Raw genomic sequence first — 14,178 nt, 5'->3', positions numbered from 1 at the left:
TAAGCAAATGCTAGTCATTGTGCTAGGTGCCTGGGCTAACATTCCCACACACCTTGCACTCAAGGAGTTCATAGTTTAAGGCCTGGGCACCATCTTAGAATGAAGTTATTATAGTAACACAATTTTATGTCTGTCATCTTAAATATAGTAAAAGTATTATATGTGAAAGTATTCAGAAATTACTGGTACATAGAGTAAAGAAGGTCTATAAGAAGATAAAATTTAAAAATTTCTAAGTTCTGTCACCTCCAACTTCAGACCTGCTTGTTCACTGACCAGATCCTCAAAGTTTCAACTGGGACGTGGTAACTTTTTTAGATGGAGCAATGCTTCTTGCCAGTCATCATATACAACATACTCAGTGACCTTGCATGAAGAAACATCCTGTCTGCAGAAAAGGAGACTGCACCTCATCTACACAAGGCAGGGCTGATAAGGTTTGTCAGTGTGTATGTGTATTTATGCATGTATGTGTGTATCTGTGTGCCAGGAGGGGAGGAGATGGGGAGGTGATGGGTACATGTTTTATTACTTAGCTCATTCGATTTTTATCCAGTTATTGATGAGTGTAAAGTCATAGGCTCAACCTTCAGAGGTGGTTGTTAGCTTTACACAGAAGAAAACTTTATCCCATGACCATAGCTTGCATTTCTAGCCCCAAAATAGGACAGGAGAGAACAGGTAATTCAGTGAATTCACCCGCATGACCAGAAATTCAATTCAGTCATATAATGGCAGATCAATATTATCATTGTAAATAAAGGGGAGATTACTGTTAGATGCATCACTCTGTGGCTTTCCACTGTCCTGTGGAAAAAAAGAGGAAAAAAATCCCCTCACAACCACAATAGGAAAGGTAAACAACTTTTCAAACACGCACATATGTGTATGTCTTCCTCTGTATTATTATATGTTGTTTTTATTAATGTATCTTTACAGAAAGATGTAAATCTAATTTAACCTTGAATAATATAATAGTGCATGTGAATTCTTATGAATAGGCCTTAGTCCAACTCAGTAATTAATGACAGCTTTAAAGAATATGAGTGCTCCAGAAGGTTGCATTAGAATTCTGAATGGCATCTTGTTTTTACTTTATTGAATTGTTTTGATATGCCAGACAAGAAAATGCAACTTTTCTCCTGTGTTAATTAATTAAATAGTATATTTGGAGAGATACCAGTTTTTAGGTTGTATCCATCGGTTTTAGCTCCATCTGTTGCATTTCATCAAGTTGCTGTTTAAACTCTGATACAGTACTTCATTTGTAGTTTAGATATTGTCCCCATTATCTTCCCTAAAATGAATACTCCACTACTGACCCCTAAACATGCTCTCATGCTCCTCAGCATCAGGGCGGGTGTGCTGGTCCAGTACCAGAAAGAACCTCTTCTTATTTGAGGCTGGATCATGGACACATGAATGTCTGAGTCTTCATAGTTCTCATAGGGGCTCTTTGTAGAACATATAGGTCGAATTTGTCTCCAGTTGGAACCTGAGAGTCTCTTTTTCCTGGATTTCGCTTCTTCCTCTTGCCCTGTCTGCCCTTTCCCAGAATCTCAGTTCTGAGCCTCTCCCTGCTCCTTGGGTCAGAGTCCAAGAAGATGCATCACTGAATCCAACTTGGGAGAATGACAGAAAGTACTTGTATTCTTCAAAGTGGGGCATTTGCTGCTATTGATCACCAGTTGTTTTTTTTTTTTTATGTAGAAAAGCAATTTATTCCATTATAAGCACTTACACAGTTAGTCATGGACTGTAACAGGCCTGCTGGTGAAACAGGTCACCCAAAATAGAGATGGTATCAAACTAGTGGTCAAGGACTAACTCCTTTAAAAAAAAAAAAAAAAAAAAAAAAAAAAGCAACTCTTATCCAGGATAAATTTAATTTTAAAAACAAATACAAGCTATTGATTCGCTCTTCTCAATTTAACTGGACAGTCTACCTGTGGTATAACTGTCAGGTAAAAACATACATCTTTACAACTTGGTGGTCCCAGGTTTTTTTGTTTTTTGTTTTTTAAAGCCATTTCACAGAAAGGAAAGAAATAATATGAAAACAGCTCAAGAAATACACTAACAAGCAAAAATATATGGGGAAAGAGGAACACATTGTTTTGACTTAACTGAAGAAACAGAGGAGACTGGTCTATGTAAGAAAATGTGTATCCTGGAAAGTTCGGTGTGAAGATTTTAGAGCAGGAATTTATATGACTTGAATCTCCCCTATTTCCTGAATAAAAATGACATCTTGTAGTATTTATACTTCATGGCTCAGACACTTACCTCACTTGGCTCTATTTCTTACTCTAGCATTTACTTAAATGAGTCAGAAAAACTTGGGGATACAGCATAAGAAGAAAAATAACCACACACAATATTCCCCTTTTTGTGGCTACTTTAGACTTCTGTTACTAGAAAATTCCTGAAGAAAATTTAAATATAAGTCTGTGGCTTTGCTGAATCAAGAAGCCCCCAGTTAATATTTCGAAAACACCTTCTGTTTGGACTAAAAACATTGTTGATAGAACTTATTATAGAGGGATAGCCAAAGTCTGTGTCTCAAAACCAGTGTTAAATCAGTCTCAGGGTTGAGAGGAAGAAAAGGGGAGTCTCAAAGCACAAGAAGTGCAGACATTCTCTAGGATCCTTGTCCTTCTGGATCCACGCTTCCTTCAGGGTCTTTGTCATTATAATTGTTCTCTGCCATTTGCCAAACTTGCATGATATTGTCTTCTGATACAGAACAAATCACCTAAGGTTCATTGGGATTCCAGGAGAAATCAGATATCTCGGCAGTGTGACCACCATGAATAAACAACAACTCTGGTGGCCCATCTTCTGCATCTTCTGGGGATTGTTCCTCTCCAATTTTACTTAAATCCCAGACATTCAGTCTGCGATCAGTACCACTGGAAGCCAAAATAGTCTCATTGTGAGGCGACTACTGAACCTGGAATATTTCATCCTTCTGTGATTCAAAGGAATGCAACTTAAGTTTCAGATTTCTCAGATCCCGCAAGGCAACAGTCTTGTCAGCTGATCCTGTGGCAAGAATGAACTCACTATAAGGACTGAAAGAAAGGCAGTTCACTTCAGCAGTGTGAGCATCAACTAGAGTGGCTTGGTTTGGAAGTATTGTTTGAATGAGTATCCCAGATCCGAAGTTTCTGATCATCAGTAACTGACCCAAACAGAGACTCATGGAGCAGATGCCAGGAGACGTCTTCTACTACTGCTGTATGCCCTGTAAAGATGGTCTTCGCATCCATAACTTTTCCTTCCTTTGGAAGAGCACTGATGTCCCATAGGCAGATAGTATGGTCATCTGAAGCACTAAGTAAGTGCCCACTGAGATTTGGGTTCCAAGAAAGCCCGTAGCCTTCCTTCTGATGTCCACGGAGACGCAAGTCTGGGTTGCACTCTCCAGAAGGGTCTGGTTTAGAAGGATGTTTCGTATAGTCAAAAACAAGAACATCACTGGATGGAGTCTTTGTGGCAATGATGCAAGGGTTCTGGGGCATATGGCGTGCCCTGTTTACTTCTCCTTCATGGTTGATCTTGATTTCTATTTCAATTTTTCCACTAACCAAGCCCAAACCTCCAAATTCTCCTTTTTCACTGTCGTAGTGTGAAGCATCAAACTGAGCGTCATCGTTAGGGAGCTGCCCACTGGCTATCACAGGTGGTTTTGTTCGTCTGACGTGTGTGTCCCCAGGACAAGTCGATGAATACTGAAATCTTTCCCTTCTGGTCTGGTTACATCAGGAAGCCACTGTGCAGTTAGGCTGGGCCACTCCAGAGCATGGGTCATCACCAAATCGTAAAGAAAAGGAGTGTTCTTTTTCCATATTTTGTATTCTTCATTGATCACACGGTCTTCTACTGCATCAGCAAAGGCTGCTTCCTTGTCGGCCATGGCGGGCAGGCAAGCCAGTGGGATCGGGTTGAGCTTTGCCGATCACCAGTTCTAATATAACTTTGATGCTTTATTAATTTTACTATTTACATTTATTTAATATCATCGATAATTAATAATAATTACCAGAAGTGAGCAAATACAGCCTGCTCTTTAATTCCTCTTTATTCACCTGTCTCGAATTTCTAAATATGCTTAATTAGATTAAATGTGGCTACTTATAGAAAGATGCAGTTTAACTGTGATGCAATAATCACACTATTTAACACTATACATTCTTGTAACTAATAGAGAAACTTTCTTATAACAAATCTAATTATTAATAAATGGGGACATCTCCTCAATATTGTGCTCAGAGAAAATAATTGTGGAGTAAAAGACACCTTTTGTGAATATGCAGTGCCGAGGGGCTCAAAATCTGTTACTTCTTTGTATATATTTCTTTCTCCAACAATATCATCTCTGTGGATAAGAGAAGATCTTCAACATCTTGCTCTCACCTATCTTTCTTCTCTGTAACCCCAATTAGTTTCAGCTTCCTTCTCTGCAAGCAATTACCTTTATTTCATTATTCAGATAGTGAGGTCTTTGAAAGCCAGTGAATCAACAGAAGCCAGAAAATTATGTATCACACTGTATATTTAATAATGGTGTACAATCTGATTACTGTGAGTACAGTTTTAAACGGCTTTCTGTTTTAAAAGAATTTTATGTGATAGCAACCTTTGTTCTCTCAGCATTACTTGAGTGGAAAAATCCCTTTAAGGCTAAAACAGAACTCATGGTATAATATTGATTAATCACTAATGCAAATTAGCTTTGAGCTTACCACCAAAATGTGGGGGGAAAATTGAATCAAAACTGAAAGTAATACCCTCAGTTCTGGCCCTGGGCTTCCATAGGTGGTTGATTCCCTTGGACACACTTCCCTCATAGCAATGGTGAGGATTGCTACCTTATGGAGTAAAAAAAATAATCTGCTGACTTTTACTATTGTACCTGAAATAAAGCTAAGAGGAAAATAATGTTGATTTTACATGTAGGTAAGTTCAATAGAATTTCACTTCATCTCACCTACATTCCAAACCACTAGAGCACTAACTGTTCACTGGAGACTTTAATGTCATTGTAAAATGAGATGGCAGTTTGGTAATTAACTGATTTAATGTTGAGTGCCAAGACACAGTTTAGGCTCAAAACCCACAAACCTCAAATCCATTAAATTATCCTGTTTTGAATGTCTACTTCAGGAAAAATAAGCAGATGATTTTAAGATAGCTATTTCATTTTGTATAACCACAGTCTGAGGAAATGTTAAATTGTGTAGTCTAAGAAAGCTTTCAGAAGACTCAAGATGTGAGCTGATGTATTTCTTTAAGGAAAGATCATTACCTCCTTGCTAATTTAGCCAAAAATATGATTTATCTTTAATATAAACTCCCAGAAATGAGAAAATATACCATTGGATTTTAAATTATAACAGTTAATCAATATTCAGGTTGCTTCAAGGATGCTAGAATTGATTTGATTATTTTATCACTTCCTTTATATTGTGCCTTCTCCAGATTTACAGTCAGGAATTTGTCAAATACAATTATATTTATAAATTTAATTTTCTTTTGCACTATTTGACAAACTAGGTGTATTCCCAGATTATAAAAATTTTTTTTGGATTTATTCTTTGTTTTTCTTAAAATCGTTCACTAGTTTTCATGTTATTTCCCACAGTCTTACAATATGAGTACAGTAATCATTTAGTAGCTAGAAAAGCTGTGCTTATACACTATTTGCTTGGCCCTAATTGATTTTTTTAATCCACTGCATCCAATTTAATTCACACACTTTGGTATTCAGCCCAACCAAGAATTTTAAGTTACAAAAGTAACATTTTATATACTTTTAAACTACGTTTACTTTTATATAATTTTAATGCCCCAAATCCAAATACCAAATGTTGAAAACTTTTGGCATTATATTTTGCTTCTCTACTTATGTGTCTCATCTATTATGTCTTTCTCTCCATTTCTGATAAAAAGCTAGCCTCCAATTTAGCATACCTAAATGTCTAGGTCATTACCCAACACCATCCTTAATAGTAAAGGAAATGCAAATGCTATTATTACAGTGCTATGTATCTTTTAAAGGCTGTTGCTTAGCACCCACATGTGAATCAACAAATCTGCCAACTACAAAGTTCACTTTTATTTAACAAAATGCAGTAGGCCTTCCAGGATTGGATATCCCTCACCCCTGTGCCAAAGCAGGAAAATTTGATTAGGGGAAAAGCAGAGATTCCCTGGATGTGGTGAGAGAAGCAGTACATTTTATCCATATGTAGCATTAGGAAGACCTTTGGAAGATATATATGTGTGGCATCCGGGTCAGGGCCAGGAAATTTTCTTAGCTGAGGTCCTAGTCTGGCTCTTTTTTGGGGATAGCAGCCTGTGCCTATCTCTTCCTGGTCCATTCAAGTTTGCAGTGGGACTTTTGGCTCTATCTGAACCCCGTGGGACCAGTGGAGGTGTCAGCCTGCAGCAGCACTAAGCAACCTCATCCCAAAGCAGCAGCAGGGATGAGATACCTGCCTGTTCTCTCTCCTGGGCTCTGAGCAACACCTGTGGCCCTAAGGCTGTGTGTGGCCCTAAGGCTGTGTGTGGCCACACAGCTCTCTGGTGATAGTTAATCCTGGGACTTACATTAGCATTTAGGAAGGGATGCAGCCTGCCCCACGGTCACCTTTTCACAGGTTCAAGGTGGCTGCAGGCAGGATCTGAGCTCAGAGAGTTGTAGCAACAGACCTGAAGCTGGAGCTATTCCTCACCATTCCATGCAGGGAGATCAGAATTAGTGAGGAGGAGCCAAATTAGGAGCTATTGTGGTTGCTGAGGACCTGGAGCAAGTAGGGTTGGAATCCCCTGGAACCGTGATGGAAGGCAGAAGCGACCTGGAAGGGGAGGACTGAATCACTAGCAAGTACCCCAGAGAGGCCCAGAGCTGTTGATGATTGTATGATCCTCATTTCTTTGCATTGTTTTTCTCCCCTGGGAACCTGTGAAGTATCTATTAAAAAAAAAAAAAAAAAAGTAGTCACCCAAGTTGTGGGAAGTTCTGCTGTCTTTAGGGCCATACTCTTAAGACTAAATCGTCCAGTCATACATAGTCATGAAAATATTCCCAGAATGGCGAGTTGCCTCCTTATCCTTTGTGAGAGACCATCAAACATGCACAAGAGCAGCCATCATTTCAACATATATTAACTGAGGGCCTACTATGTGCTAGGAGCTGTATTTGCTACCACACAGATCAAGGGAGGTGGGGCAAGTGAGGCCTGTTTCACCTGAAGACAGAAAAGGAAGTTAACTTCTGGATGTCATCCCTGTGCATCCACCATTCTGTTTACATTCTGTAACTGACCTGGAGTGCACTGTGCTCACTAGTAAGGGTGTAGACAATTTAGAATAGAAAAGGTTTGTTTGACACTTATAAATGCAGAGGAGATTACCTGGGGAAGACTTGGAGAATTTAACTGTTCCATAGAGTCTTCTCCAAATGTTCCGGATTAGAAAACATTTCATCAATATTTTGAAGTTTATCAGACTGGGGATGTTCAATTTAGCAAACCTCCCAAAAGACTGATATATGAGATCAGAGAGGTACTTTATTAATTTACAATGAGAAGTAAAACCTTCAGGGATTGGGGAGTCCATTGTTTAATTTTTCTTCCTCTCATTCTCCATATGGAAAACCCATAAGAAACCAAACAATCAGAAGATGCCTTGAGGAGACAGGCTTAGAAGAGTAGGTATTTATGAGAGACATATTTAATGGCATTATGTTAAGATAGCCCAATGCATGTATCTCTGCTCTAAGAAAATACCTACCACGTAGACCAGATACTAAGTAGAAGCTGGCTGGGTTTTCTTTCCTCAAGACACAAATTGACTGGACTCTGTCAATGTTTACACTGTGAATCTCATTTTCCTATATTTTTGGGGCAGACCAAGTCTCACTACCATTCTTACCTTTACTCTATTAATTAGGTAGCAGGTTATTTTGTTTCTTTAATGTGCATCTCAGTGTTGATCTTTGTTTTAAAACCCAGAGGGCAATCTTATTTCTCATTCTTCAAGAGTATCTCCTTATGGTATGTACTACTACTTGTGAGTGATTACTAAACTTTTAGCTATTAATTATTTTGACTTCATTTCCAGTTTTACGTTAGTTTCAGAAATAGCATGGAGAGTGCATCATTAACAAGCTAGGTTTAAAATTAGCGTTTCCTAATGCCTAATCTTTTGATAAGTTCACTAGTTTTTGAAAGCTAATTCCATGTTATTATTACTTTTTTAATTAGCAGGCTTATTATTTAATTGGGCACTAAGGTGCTGATTAAAGAAAGAAAACTATTGTATACTAAGGAAAACAATTGATTAAATTTTCTAGAAGTCATTGTGTATTCTACTGTTTGGAGATGAAGTAGAAGTAAAATCAGTTAAAAACATTTAAAAAATTTTCCTAGAAGTAAAATCCATGGGAGATATAAATCATTGTCAACTGGGCATTCTCTCACTGTGTCTGTGTCTCTATGGGTTAAGAAAATTGCCAAGGCCAGCACACTGTTCAAAATGGATAAGCAAAAATCCTTGTCAGTTTTAAATCAGCTCAAGTCAATTTGGTTGCTTGACATTGAGAACCCTGACTAGTACACCTGGTCTAGCCAGGTCTAGGTAGCTACTCTATAAATGCTTTCTCCTGAGCTGCCGCCTCTTCTTGCTTCCTTCTGTGGATTAGGCCAGAGCCACTGTTTAGCTTGGAAAGTCACCTTCCCAGGGGAGCAGTCAGTACATTGACTTGTAACTGGATGGCCACAGGACTGGTTGTTAAATCCACTGGGTTTTCCAACAGAAAAAAAATGGGAGGAAATGTTATATATTCAAACCCTCTGGGAATCTTCCTTCCTGAGACAGTACCCTCTGCTCCCATCACAGAAAAGGAAATTAAAACCAGAAATATTTATATCCACTCCTAGTAAGCCAATTTATGAAAACTGAGACTTCACCAGATTCTGAAATTCTGTGCTCCCATTATGTAGTTATGTTGTCCAGACATGCCTTTTAATAGTTCAAGAAAAATCTCTCTTCTACCCAAGGAACATAGTTAGTGTACAAATTCATGGGCAAGAAAATGTTTATCCTTGATAATAATCCAAAGAGTGCAAGTGAAAGCAACTTTAAAATACCATTTTACATTTACTGAAATAGCAAAGAAGCATATCTTTTTATTATAACAATTGTCAGTGTTGAAGTGAAATTATATACTCATTCTTGATGGCACTGTAAATTAATACTATCCTTTTGGAAAGGAATATGGCAACAAAGAACAATAGAGGTAAATATAATCGAGTCCTTTGTTCCATGAGGAATTTATCACAAATAATTCAAAAGAAATAAAAAGGTATGCACATGAATACATTCATTACCTCTTTATCCATAATTATAAGACATTGGTACAGTAAAAAATCAACATTGGGGTATAAATTAAAATTTTGGTTGATCATTTTTGCAAACTAGGTACGACATTCCTTCATCAATCATAACTGAAAAATGAGTATCTATTTTATGATATAAATGTGTAGTACAGACTTCTGACAATCCAGCAGCTGACAGTGGTGAGAAATGATTGATTGTGCAATATAATGTCAAACATAAAATTTAATTACTAAAAATCTTAATGAAAGCACAATTTCAATAGTCAAGGATACTATTATGACCTGTACCTGAGAATAACCTAATAGTTATGAGGGAAGTTTCTCTTTTATACTATTACAGCTAATAAATTAGGAAGAAATCATAGAGTATCACTATATAGGTATTGCTCAACAAAGGCTACTTTCATCCCAAGAAGACAACCAGACATGTACCTTCTGATGGAAGTTTATAAACATCTATGAGGTGGTTTTGTCCTCCACCAAAAAACAAAAAACAAACTAAATATGATCAAGTCTCAGATACACCGCTGGAAGAGTATGTTTAATGAGTCCATGGATATTCAATCAGCAAAATCTAGACAGTGAGGACTTCTGCAGGGCTACGACCTTTTTCTTCAACAATAAAATTGCAAGTTTTTTAAAAAGAGAGAGATCCAGGGGAAACTTATAGATGAAAGAAAAAAGCCCTCAAAATATATATCAATCAATAACAACATATGGACCTTGTTGGTATCTAGATTTGAACAAACTGTTTTAAGGAAAAGTTTTTACAATTACAATAAGGAAAATGTGAACACTGGGTATTAGTAGTATTAAGGAATTTTTCCTGACTTTGGAGAGAATGATAGTATTGTAGCTTTTTAAAAAGGGAAGTCCTTAAAAAATGATGCAATATTGAAATATATATAGAACGAATGATATGATATCTTGAATTTGCTTCAGAACAATCTGGAGTTTCTTCAAATAGAATTCACATCAATTTTGTTATGCAACTGAAGCCCGCAGAATGTTGCACATGTGCTCCAGACCTTTCCATTTACAAATTTATTTATTCCTTTGAAGGAACTTATCTTTTTTCACCAGAGCCTATTTAGAGCTTATTTCTGCTTCACGAATTTTGTCTAGCTTCTCCCACTACTTCAATACCATAGGAACTATTTGCCACATTTGTTCTTTAAAAAAACACAAACAGAAATTCTGCTATTAAGTTTTTTTTTTTTCAGGCTGCGTTGGGTCTTAGTTGCAGCACGCGGGATCTTTCATTGTGGTGTGCAGGCTTCTCTCTAGTTGTGGCTCATGGGCTCCAGAGCACATGGGCTCTGTAGTTGTGGCACGCAGGCTCTCTAGTTGTGGCACGCAGGCTTAGTTGCATTGTGGCATGTGGGATCTTAGTTCCCCTGACCAGGGATCGAACCGGCGTCCCCTGCATTGCAAGATGGATTCTTAACCACTGGACCACCAGAGAAGTCCCCAAATTCTGCTATTAAAATGTATTCTTGCCCCTGGCATTCTCATCATAAAAGGAAAGTCATAGAATCTGAGACCAATTAAACCCATAAGTACTTATCAGAGGAACATGATGGATTATGCGTAGAGGGTGATTGAGACAGGTTAAAAATAAATTCTCTGTCTTGAGAAATTGACCAGCTAAATGGGGAGAAAATCATGTGGAAATAATTATAACAATCATTAGCATTTATTGACTTCTTACTGTGTGCCCAGTACTAGCTAAGTGCTTTACATGCATTTAATTTTAACCCTCACAATGACTCCATGAAGTAGATATTATTCCTAAAATACAAATAAAACTGAAATGTGCAAACTTTATATAACTTGCTCAGTATCATATGGGTAGTAGAAGGGCCTGGAACCCAGGTCTCTGTGAAGCAAAAGCCCACACCAAGCACAGTCACACAAAACTAGCTGTAGTCTACTCAATCGAGATTTACTCCAAACCTTCATTGTGCAGAGAGATATACAGTGAACAGGCCTATATAGATACTGCCATCTGCCACATGAATGTTATGATGGTTAATTTTATATATTAACTTGATTGGGTCATAGGATGACCAGATATCTGGTCAAATATTGTTCTGGGTGTTTTTGCAAAGGTGTTTTTGGATGAGATTAACATTTTAATTGGTAATCGGATTGCCCTCCATAATGTGAGTGGGCCTCATCCAACTAGTTGAAGGCCTGAATGGAGCAAAAAGACTGACCTTCCTCCAGATCAGAGGTAGTTCTCTAGCAGACTGCCTTTGGATTTTATCTGCACAGTCAGCTCTCCTGGGTCTCTGCCTGTAGGCCCACACTGTAGATTTGGACTTGCCAGTATCCATGATCACATGAGCCAATTCCTTATAATAAATCTCTTTCTTTCTCTCTATGTATATATTTAGTTCTGTTTCTCTGGAGAAGCCTCACTAATGCAAATGTATTTCAAAGAAGCAGTGTTTAAATTACCACTAAATTTTGCACACTGACACAGTAATTTTATATGAAAGTGGCCTTTCTTTCACATGAATCATATTCCTGAAAAAATGCTTCTAAAAGTCATAAACAGATGATCCTACCTGCTATATTTGATCCCATCTTAGAGAAAAGACCAAAGGAAACAAGTTTTAGTTGTCATCACTAAATCTGTTTCTAAATCATTCTACTGATAGAAATGTTGACCTTATATTGGTATTATACTACTACTTTATAGAATAAAATTATTAATGAATTCAATACATATTGGCAGGCCCCATGCTAGGCACTGAAGAACCACAGAAAAAATAGTCCCTGACTCTAAGTAGCTGATAATCTTAGTTTCAGCCAGATAAGCTAAAGCCATTACAATATCATGATACCTGCTGTATTGGAGGCATGTCCCAACTGCAATGGGTACAAAGAAGTAGTGTCTAATCTCCAGGAGCGTCAGAAAGTTTTTTGGTTTTTTTTTTACATCTTTATTGGAGTATAATTGCTTTACAATGTTGTGTTAGTTTCTGCTGTATAACAAAGTGAAATAGCTATATGCATACATATATCCCCATATCCCGGCCCTCGTGTCTCCCTCCCACCCTCCTTATCCCACCTCTCTAAGTGGTCGCAAAGCACCGAGCTGATCTCCATGTGCTATGCAGCTACTTCCCACTAGCCATCTATTTTACATTTGGTAGTGTATATGTGTCAGTGTTACTCTCTCACTTCATCCCAGCTTACCCTTCCCCCTCCCCATGTCCTCAAGTCCATTCTCTACATCTGTGTCTTTATTCCTGTCCTGTCCTGTCCTTAGGTTCATCAGAACCATTTTTTTTTTAGATTCCATATATATGTGTTAGCATACAGTGTTTGTTTTCCTCTTTCTAACTTACTTCACTCTGTATGACAGACTCTAGATCCATCCACCTCACTACAAGTAACTCAATTTCCTTTCTTTTAATGGCTGACTAATATTCCATTGTATATATGTGTGACAACTTCTTCATCATTTATCTGTCGATGGACACTTAGGTTGCTTCCATGTCCTGGCTATTGTAAATAGAGCTGCAATGAACATTGTGGTACATGACTCTTTGTTTTTTTTTTTTGTGGTACGCGGGCCTCTCACTGTTGTGGCCTCTCCCGTTGTGGAGCACAGGCTCCAGAAGCACAGGCTCAGCGGCCATGGCTGACGGGCCTAGCCGCTCCGCGGCATGTGGGATCTTCCCAGACCGGGGCACGAACCCATGTCCCGTGCATCGGCAGGCGGACTCGCAACCACTGCGCCACCAGGGAAGCCCACATGACTCTTTTTGAATTATGGTTTTCACAGGGTATGTGCCCAGTAGGGGGATTGCTGGGTCGTATGGTAGTTCTACTTTTAGTTTTATAAGGAACTTCCATACTGTTCTCCATAGTGGCTGTATCAATTTACATTCCCACCAACAGTGCAAGAGGGTTCCCTTTTCTCCAAACCCTCTCCAGCATTTATTGTTTGTAGATTTTTTGATGATGGCCATTTTGACTGGTGTGAGGTGATACCTCATTGTAGTTTTGATTTGCATTTCTCTAATGATTAGTGATGTTGAGCATTCTTTCATGTGTTTGTTGGCAATCTGTATATCTTCTTTGGAGAAATGTCTATTTAGGTCTCCTGCCCATTTTTGGATTTGGTTGTTTGTTTTTTTGATATTGAGTTCCATGAGCTCTTGTAAATTTTGGAGGTTAATCCTTTGTCAGTCACTTCATTTGCAAATATTTTCTCCCATTCTGAGGGTTGTCTTTTTGTCTTGTTTATGGTTTCCTTTGCTGTGCAAAAGCTTTTAAGCTTCATTAGGCCCCATTTGTTTATTTTTGTTTTATTTCCATTTCTTTTCGAGGTGGGTCAAAAAGGATCTTGCTGTGATTTACGTCAGAGTATTCTTCCTCTGTTTTCCTCTAAGAGTTTTATGGTGTCCAGTCTTATATTTAGGTCTCTATCCATTTTGAGTTTATTTTTGTGTATGGTGTTAGGGAGTGTTCTAATTTCATTCTTTTACATGTAGCTGTCCAGTTTTCCCAGCACCACTTATTGAAGAGGCTGCCTTTTCTCCATTGTATACTCTTGCTTCCTTTATGAAAGATAAGGTGACCATATGTGCATAGGTTTATCTCCAGGCTTTCTATCCTGTTCCATTGATCTATATTTCTGTTTTTGTGCCAGTACCATACTGTCTTGATTACTGTAGCTTTGTAGTATAATCTGAAGTCAGGGAGCCTGATTGCTCCAGCTCCATTTTTCTTTCTCAAGATTGCTTTGGCTATT

The 14,178-nt window shown here is 38.1% G+C and overlaps 1 long non-coding RNA gene and 1 pseudogene across 8 annotated transcripts in view; one reads left to right on the top strand and one right to left on the bottom strand.

Annotated features, from left to right (window-relative positions):
• LOC112065040 (uncharacterized) overlaps nt 1-14,178 on the top strand; it is a 34,251-nt gene that overhangs the window by 7,631 nt on the left and 12,442 nt on the right. For 3 of the 8 annotated variants that reach the window (XR_008617005.1, XR_002891800.3, XR_008617002.1), the window contains one exon: nt 319-437. This is a non-coding gene — a long non-coding RNA (uncharacterized lncRNA). Of the gene's footprint in view, nt 1-258; nt 438-14,178 lie in introns of all 8 variants that reach the window. The other 5 variants (XR_008616999.1, XR_008617001.1, XR_008617004.1 and 2 more) reach the window with 2 other exon arrangements.
• LOC102985005 (histone-binding protein RBBP4-like) lies at nt 808-5,091 on the bottom strand (annotated as a pseudogene).

This window comes from Physeter macrocephalus, chromosome 1, assembly GCF_002837175.3.
Source record: "Physeter macrocephalus isolate SW-GA chromosome 1, ASM283717v5, whole genome shotgun sequence".
Taxonomy (NCBI): Eukaryota; Metazoa; Chordata; class Mammalia; order Artiodactyla; family Physeteridae; genus Physeter; species Physeter macrocephalus.
This window is presented reverse-complemented; position numbering and strand designations above follow the sequence as displayed.